Source organism: Bison bison, unplaced genomic scaffold, assembly GCF_000754665.1.
Source record: "Bison bison bison isolate TAMUID 2011002044 unplaced genomic scaffold, Bison_UMD1.0 scf7180017864032, whole genome shotgun sequence".
Lineage (NCBI taxonomy): Eukaryota > Metazoa > Chordata > Mammalia > Artiodactyla > Bovidae > Bison > Bison bison.
In genome coordinates, this window is record NW_011494604.1 from 5,098,374 (window position 1) to 5,105,489 (window position 7,116).

General features: G+C 51.9%; 1 protein-coding gene across 17 annotated transcripts in view; it reads right to left on the reverse strand.

Moving 5' to 3' along the window:
* PIGZ (phosphatidylinositol glycan anchor biosynthesis, class Z) overlaps positions 1 to 3,708 on the reverse strand; it is a 25,453-nt gene extending 21,745 nt beyond the window's left edge. For 13 of the 17 annotated variants that reach the window (XM_010834368.1, XM_010834366.1, XM_010834363.1 and 10 more), the window contains exon 1: positions 1,670 to 3,016. The gene's annotated coding sequence lies outside the window, so the exon portion shown is untranslated. The other 4 variants (XM_010834352.1, XM_010834351.1, XM_010834371.1 and 1 more) reach the window with 4 other exon arrangements.
* Positions 3,709 to 7,116: the final 3,408 nt, after the last annotated feature.

Here is a 7,116-nt window from a genome sequence, read left to right on the forward strand (position 1 = left end):
TCTTACAGATGAAAGAATAGGTTTAGAGAGATTAAGTTTTTTTACTCAAAGCAACCAACTTAGTAGACTGATGCAAGTAGGAGTTGGATCCAGTCTGACTCCAGAAATCTAATCCACTTCCTGTTAGGCTTCTGCACTTCCCTCAAACACAGGGCAGCCAAAAAGAACATATCATTTCCCAATGACTTGCCCTACCGCCCCCCCCCGCCCCACCCCCCGTGTTCCCTGCAGCAGAGAGGGAACTAGTTTATCCAGGTATTGAGTCCAGAGACCCAAGGGTCATCTTCCATCTTAAAAACAAATCATTTTCTATGTGTGCGCATAATAAAATATTGAGAAGCAAGATGGTCTAAAGTAGACCACACTAATTTTTCTGCTTTTCCTCTCCCACCTGAACCCACACTCCTAACTGCACCCAGAGAGCGTGCGTGACTCTCCTGTATAAAACCTCTGAAGGGGGGTGGGGGGGTCAGCCCCTCACCACCCTCAGGACCAAGTCCACATTGCTGATTATGACTTCCAAGGCTCTCCAAGGAACTCAGCAATCTCTCCAGCCTCCACTCTCACCTCTTTGTGTACAGAGCTCGGTGCTCCAGAAACATGACCTTTTTCTGTAGTCTCCTCCTCTATTCTTTGCTCACATTGCTCCCTTTGCAGGATACCCTTAAAATATGGAGGTTAAGACAAGCTTTGGCACTGAACCGACCTAGTTTCAAATTCTTGCTCTGTCATGGTGAAAGAGCACTTAGTCTCTCAACTCCAATGTATTATTTATCTGTAAAATGAGTATAACCCTACCTCAGAGCTGTCGTGAAGATGGATTAAACAAACTGTCTGGACCCCCTGAGAAGCTCTCCCTAGCCCATTTCTGCAACATCCTGGGGCAGGCCTTGCACTGTGCTGTCTCATTGCTTCTCTGTCCTGTCTGAGGTCCCCCCGATCTGGGATCCATTCGGATTCATCTCAGCCCCTTGAGTCCACCTGGATGGGACCACTGCACGGCTAGGGTCAAGGATAGAGGGTCAAGGATAGATCTCCCCTGGAGCGGATGGCAACATCGCAGGGCATTGAACTTAACAAGTGTGGGAGTTCTTTAGGAGACAATCGCTGCTCATCCAGCGGCTGGCTCCCGGGGCTGAGACCACGCTGGAGGAGGGCAACAGCACCAGGGGGCGGAGCCAACAGCATGGGGCGTGGCAACTACCCACCTAAACCCCATCAGTATGCAAGCCTGTTTATGCTAGTAAGCACCCTGAGCTGCCCAGCGGGGTTCCAAATCCTGCAAATCCCACAGCCCGCCCGTGTCTCTGCGAGGACAGGGAACAAGAGGGTTTGGAATAAAGGCCAGGGCCGCAGAGATTCGACTGCAGAGCAGGGAGCGGGTCCTGATATCCATAGTCAGGGGTAGCCAGCGCGCGTGTGCACGGGGTTGGGGGGGCGGGGGGAGGCGCGGGGATGTCTGAGTGCAGGCAGCAGGGAGAGACCATTTTAGTGGCAGGGGTACAAAGAAGCAGAAACCACTGCGCTGGGCGCGGGGTGGGTAGCGGTGAGTGGGAAGGTGGCTGGGGAAGAGAGCACCACAGGGAGGCTAGAGCACAGGACGGTTGGGCAGAGAGACTCGTCTTTCTCGCTGAGTCCAGAGGCCTGGGGCTGGATCTCGGTGCCCTACCTTTCAGTATGCGCAGAATCTTGCTCTGGGGACGCAGCTGTGAAGGAGCATGGCCCAGAATGGCAGCCGTCGCATGTTATCTTCCAACTTAAACTTCTTCCTGACAAAACTGCCAGATTGTTGCTTACAGGAAAGGGCAGCAAGCTGAAGGTTCAGCCCTCTCCGGATCCGGATCCGTATCCGGATCCCATATTAGGAGCAGGTTTTAAAGACTGCGTGGAAGGAAATGTTGGAGAAGGGGGCCCCTGCTCAACAGACAAATAAGAGTCTTCTCTGGCTCAAAATAGGGCAAGGTCTTGTTCCAAACTCCAGTGTCCATCCCAGGTTCAGAGAGTGAGGGTGGCTTTCCTGAGTCCATTTTCCTGTTTGGTGCTGCATTTCATCCTCATCTGGACTCAGAGAGCCCCAGTAACCCCTGCAGAGTGCTCTTTCCTGGGAGCATGCCAGTCTGACCCTGGTGCCTTCTTCTCTGGCTGCCCACATGGCCCCACATTTATCCTTTGTTTAACAGAGAAGGCAGCACGCAGGATTAAACACACATAAGAGAGAGTAGACGAGAGGAAGGTAGTTCTACCAACTTATAACATCATGTAACCATCCCTGACCTTGCAGTTCCCACCTGCAAAATGAGAACTTGGCTCTGTAGCAGGGAGTTTTCAGGTGTTCATTCAACAGGGGTTCTCAGTTTTCTTAGGGGAAGGTGTCTGGGAAGAAGGTCTGGTGAGGGATGTCCTCCTTAAGGAAAACTGTCCTTGTCTATTGTGCGGCCCACGCAGAGGCCTGACAGCCACTCACCAGAGTGCCGCAGGATCTCCTGCAGCAGGGCTCTTGTCTGTGTTCCCATGTGACTCCTGGTCAGGGAGGCCATCCCCTCACCCTTGGAAAGGATAGGCCTGGCCCAAAGCGCACCCCATGAGACCAGAAATAGTTATTCTTCTCTGGCAAATGAAGACCTATCTGTGTAGCATTTTACACTGCCTTTTGATTTCATCTTCACAGGGACCCTGGGAGGTAGCATTATATCCCCATTTTATAGATGGGGAAAGTGAGGCTCAGTAAAGTTACAGAACCCCCCAGCAGCAGAGTAGTAGGAAAGGATTTAAGTCTAGGCCTCTATCTGGGTTCAGAGCTAGTGCTCCATAGTGGAGGATATCCCCTGGCTCCCTTCCCCTTCCTGAGAAAACCTCATGGCCTAGAGGCTGGGGCAGGTCAGTGCTCAGAGCCAGTGGATCCCAGTTTGAAGAAATTTGCCCCTAAAACCGTGGAGGCCGTAGCTCCTTAGCCGGCCTCCCGAGTCCCCTAGCTTCTGCTGGTCTCGAGGCAGCTAGCAAAGATAGAAACGGAAACAATCACCTTCCTCCCTGACCTTCCCTCCTTCTTCTTTGATCCCCATCAACTCTTCCAGAGCCGCTCGGGCGACTCACCGAGCGCGCGCTGCTCCCGGCTGCACCTGCCCAGCTGGCGGCCTCCGGCCAGGCCCGCGAGAGCCCCACGGGTAGGGGGTGGGTCGGGAGCCGCCCGGACTAAAGGGCTGGAGCCGGCGGTGTGTCCTCAGCGAAGCGGCCTCTTGGTCTGGTCCGGGGAACTAGGCAAACCAGGCAGTGCGCCAGGCGGGGCGGAGGTGTGGTGGAGAGGGCTGGAGACCCGCACACCCAGGGCGGAGTAGCCCCAGGGCTGGGGGAGGGTCCCCGGTGGCCCTTGGGTCACGGCACTTGGGCAGTGGCTGGTCTCCCCCTCCCCGATTTTCAGCTCATCCCCTTAGCAGTCCCCTCCTTGGCGACGCCTGGAGATCCGCCTATTTAGCAACAGGGACAATTAAGCAGAACAGTTTTAGGCCATGCTTCTTTGTCATTCCAAAGGGCGATCTCTGAGTTCTCTGTGGGTGGGGCTTGCTACTGCTCAGACGACCCGCTCCACCAGCAGAGCAGGTCGGGGAAAGACTGGCGCAGCGGCGAGGCTCCGCCAGCCGGGTTGGGCAGCGGCGCAGGAGACGCAGGGTGAATTTCACCCAGACGCAGCTTCTTGGCAGCCACTGCCGCGGCGTCCTGCACCCTGAAAACAGGCCAGGGGCGGGTGCCGCTTCCGCCCTCTACATTCCGCAGGTGGGGGACAGGTCACTGGCCCAGGGCTGCCCGACAGCCAGGGCCGGAGGAGGTCACTGTGTGCCCTGGAGCTCAGGCTCCCTTCCCCCAAGGTGAGACCCGCTGGGCCTGCCGCTCTCGGTCCCCCCGCGGGTGAGCGACCCCAACTTATGGGCTCCAGGACTAAGCTCAGTGAGCCACTGGGCACCTTGTCACCTCCGGGGTCCCTCTGCGTCCCTGCCCACGCCCGGGGCTGTGGACGGAGCGCGGTCGCTGGTAACTACTGCCCCCTAGCGGGAGAGTGTTGCATGAAGCCTCTTGAGAGGCTGTCCTGGCTTGGAGGAGAGACGCCCACCCTCTGTGCCCAGTCAAAGGTTTTTTGGAAGGTCTTGAGCAGAATCCTTTCACCTGTATTCCCTTTCATGCTTCGCAGCAGCCATCACATTAAAAAAACAACAACAACAACAACAAAAAACCCTACCTACTTTATTGAGGTATTATTTGCATATAGTAAATACCAGATATTTTAAGTACTGAATACAGTATAGCAAGGGCTCATTTTCTCCACTCTGGCCTAGATGGAAGGTGCTGTTTGCCCTTCCCCTGGGCCCCCTGGCTCCCTGGGATCTTAATCTCTCTAGTTGCCAGGGCAGTGCTCTGACACTCTTCAGTTTTCTGTCTAATGGAAGTCTTTCCTGCTTTAGTCTACATTGTCAATCAAAGTAATACATGCGCACAGCTAAAAATGTTCAGGTGGGTATACATGAAAAACAGCAGCCTGGTATGTAAGCCTTTTCTTAGCCTGAAGACGTAACCTAGTAATCCTGAGGCCTTCTCATCTCTGCTCAGAGCCCTCTTCTTCTGGTCCTCTAGTCCCGTTGCTCTTCCTCTGTGCCCCCTCCTTGATTTTCTTCCTCCTACTTGTCAACATCTGAAATCAGGACTAGACTCTCTAGGAAACTGGAAGACAGTGCTGGAAATGACTTCAGTTCCCCCTCTCTCTGCCCTGGGCCCACTTGGAATGGGACAAAGTTCTCAGGTGGTGCAGGCTCAGGAACAGCTGAAGTCCTGGCTCACGTCCTCTGTGGTTTTCCCAGATCACAAGTCACAGGTCAGTTATGGCGACAGTGCTTCCCTTCTGATCCAGGGGCTGGAAGGAGCTGGGCTGTGGAGTCAGCACCTGGGTAATGACCCGGCTCTGCCAACCACTAGATAGACGTGTGATCCTGAGCAGGCTGATTCCTTTGTCTGTGCTCCAGCTCCTCCAGCTGTAAAATGACACTGTCACCTCTAGAAAGCCACAAAGCTCTAATGTCTTGGAAGTAAGTCACCTGAAATAGCCCTGGCCCTCTTCTGCCAGGAAGGCTCTGACCAATGTCCCACGGCCTGGCTATCACAATGCCCTCCCAACTCACTGTTCCCAGCCAGCTCAGGAGCCTTGGTGGTGGTGGGGTGTCCTGCCTGCTTTACCATTCCTTCAGTTCAGTTCAGTCGCATCCGACTCTTTGCGACCCCATGAATCGCAGCACGCCAGGCCTCCCTGTCCATCACCATCTCCCAGAGTTCACTCAAACTCACATCCATTGAGATGGTGATGCCATCCAGCCATCTCATCCTCTGTTGTACCATTTCCTTAGCCTCCTTAACAAAGCAGCTTTTCTTCTTGGCCCCCCAGGCCAAGGATGGGAGGAAGCAGCCCATCATAACATTATCATCATGGTATTTGGACCTTGCCATTTGATTCAAAGGACACTTTTACCCCAAACGAAGATTTGAATTAAAACACTTAATCCAAGTTACACAAATCCTGAATAAATTTTAGACAGAATTTTCCAGAGTGAACTTCACTAATCCAACAATTACTTGATCAATTTTTTTTAAAGTATACAGTTTTTTTTAATTTTTAATAAAATTTATTTAAAAAACTATTGATTTAATGGCCTACCTTAATGATTCTACTAACATCTTCTGCTCCTGTATGACAGTAAGTGCTCAGACATCGAGTGTGTTCACCTGGTTCAGCCTCTGCTGGGACCTCCGAGAGTTCTGATCTCTAGTGTCAAAGCCTCATCTCCCTAAAGCAGGAAGGGAAACCAGTGGATGTGAAGAGTATGCCCTAGGTCTGCCTCCCTCAGCTGTGTGATCCTACATTACTTGCTTAAATCCCCTAAGCCTCATGTTTCTCACCTATAAAATGGGGGTAGTAATACCTGCCTGCCTACCTCAGAAGAGATGTCTGTAGTATATAAAAATCAGTAATTGTTACCATGAAACACAACAGCATTAAACAATATTACTTGTTTAGAGCTCTAATCCCCAGGATGTAATGAAAGCTCCAGAAATGTTATTTTCTATCACCACCATCATGTTTAATGAAACAAGCACCATTTTCTTGCTCTGGCCACTGGGTGGCACCACAGATTTGGTTCTGTGACTATTTTGGACATAACAGTACTGTTTTTTGAAGGTCAAAAAAAGCAGATTGTTGACAGTTTTGTATGGTTCTACCCAAATTTTGAGGTGTCGCCTGCCTTGGACTGTTTCCTTTGGCTTTGTCTCAGCAAACTCTGCCACAGTCCAGGGACTCACCAGCTGAAGCATTTATGAAGCCTGGGGTCTGCATGACCCTGACAGCCCAGGCTGCTACATTATATCCAGTGGGCTGCCCAGAGTTGACACCAGAGACCTAGGGGGAAAGGGCCCATCCAAACTGGGAGGGACAACATCAGAGTTAAGGATGGAGCCAGGGAAGCCATAGGCTGCTGATCACAGGGATTTGATTTGTAGAGGCAAAGGTCTCCCATTTTCCACGAGTTCAAATTTCCTTACTGAGCCTAGAAAGCCATTTTCTAAGAAACTCAAAGGACTTACCATGCCCAGGTGACCCTGATCTCTGTTCCTTGCCTCCCGTTCCCTCAGTCCCTCACGAGGGGTGCTGGCCTTGGCCCCCAGCATTGTGAAAGAAGTTGAGAAACAGATCTCAGATCATTAACAGAACTGACTGGTGACCCTAAGAGATGAGAGTGACTCACCTGAAGGTTGGATGGGGCTCTGGGCCCCACAGCTCCCTGGGCCCAGGGATGGTCCTCAGGCAAAGAACCCCCCACCCCGGCCTTGTCCGACCTACAGTTAAACAAAGCTTCATATTTGTACTGGCGGGGAGGGGGTTTCTCTGGGCCATTTTCCTGCCTCTCCAGCCGCAAGGGCCTGGTTTTTTCAGACATAGATAACTTGGATCTATTAAAGGAACAGGAGCACTTGATGAGTAGCTTCTTCATATTTGCACATTTGACTTTTTTTTTTTTCAGAGACAAGTGTTCAGATAATAAAGTTTTTTGGAGTGTGAAGAATTCAAATAATTATTTT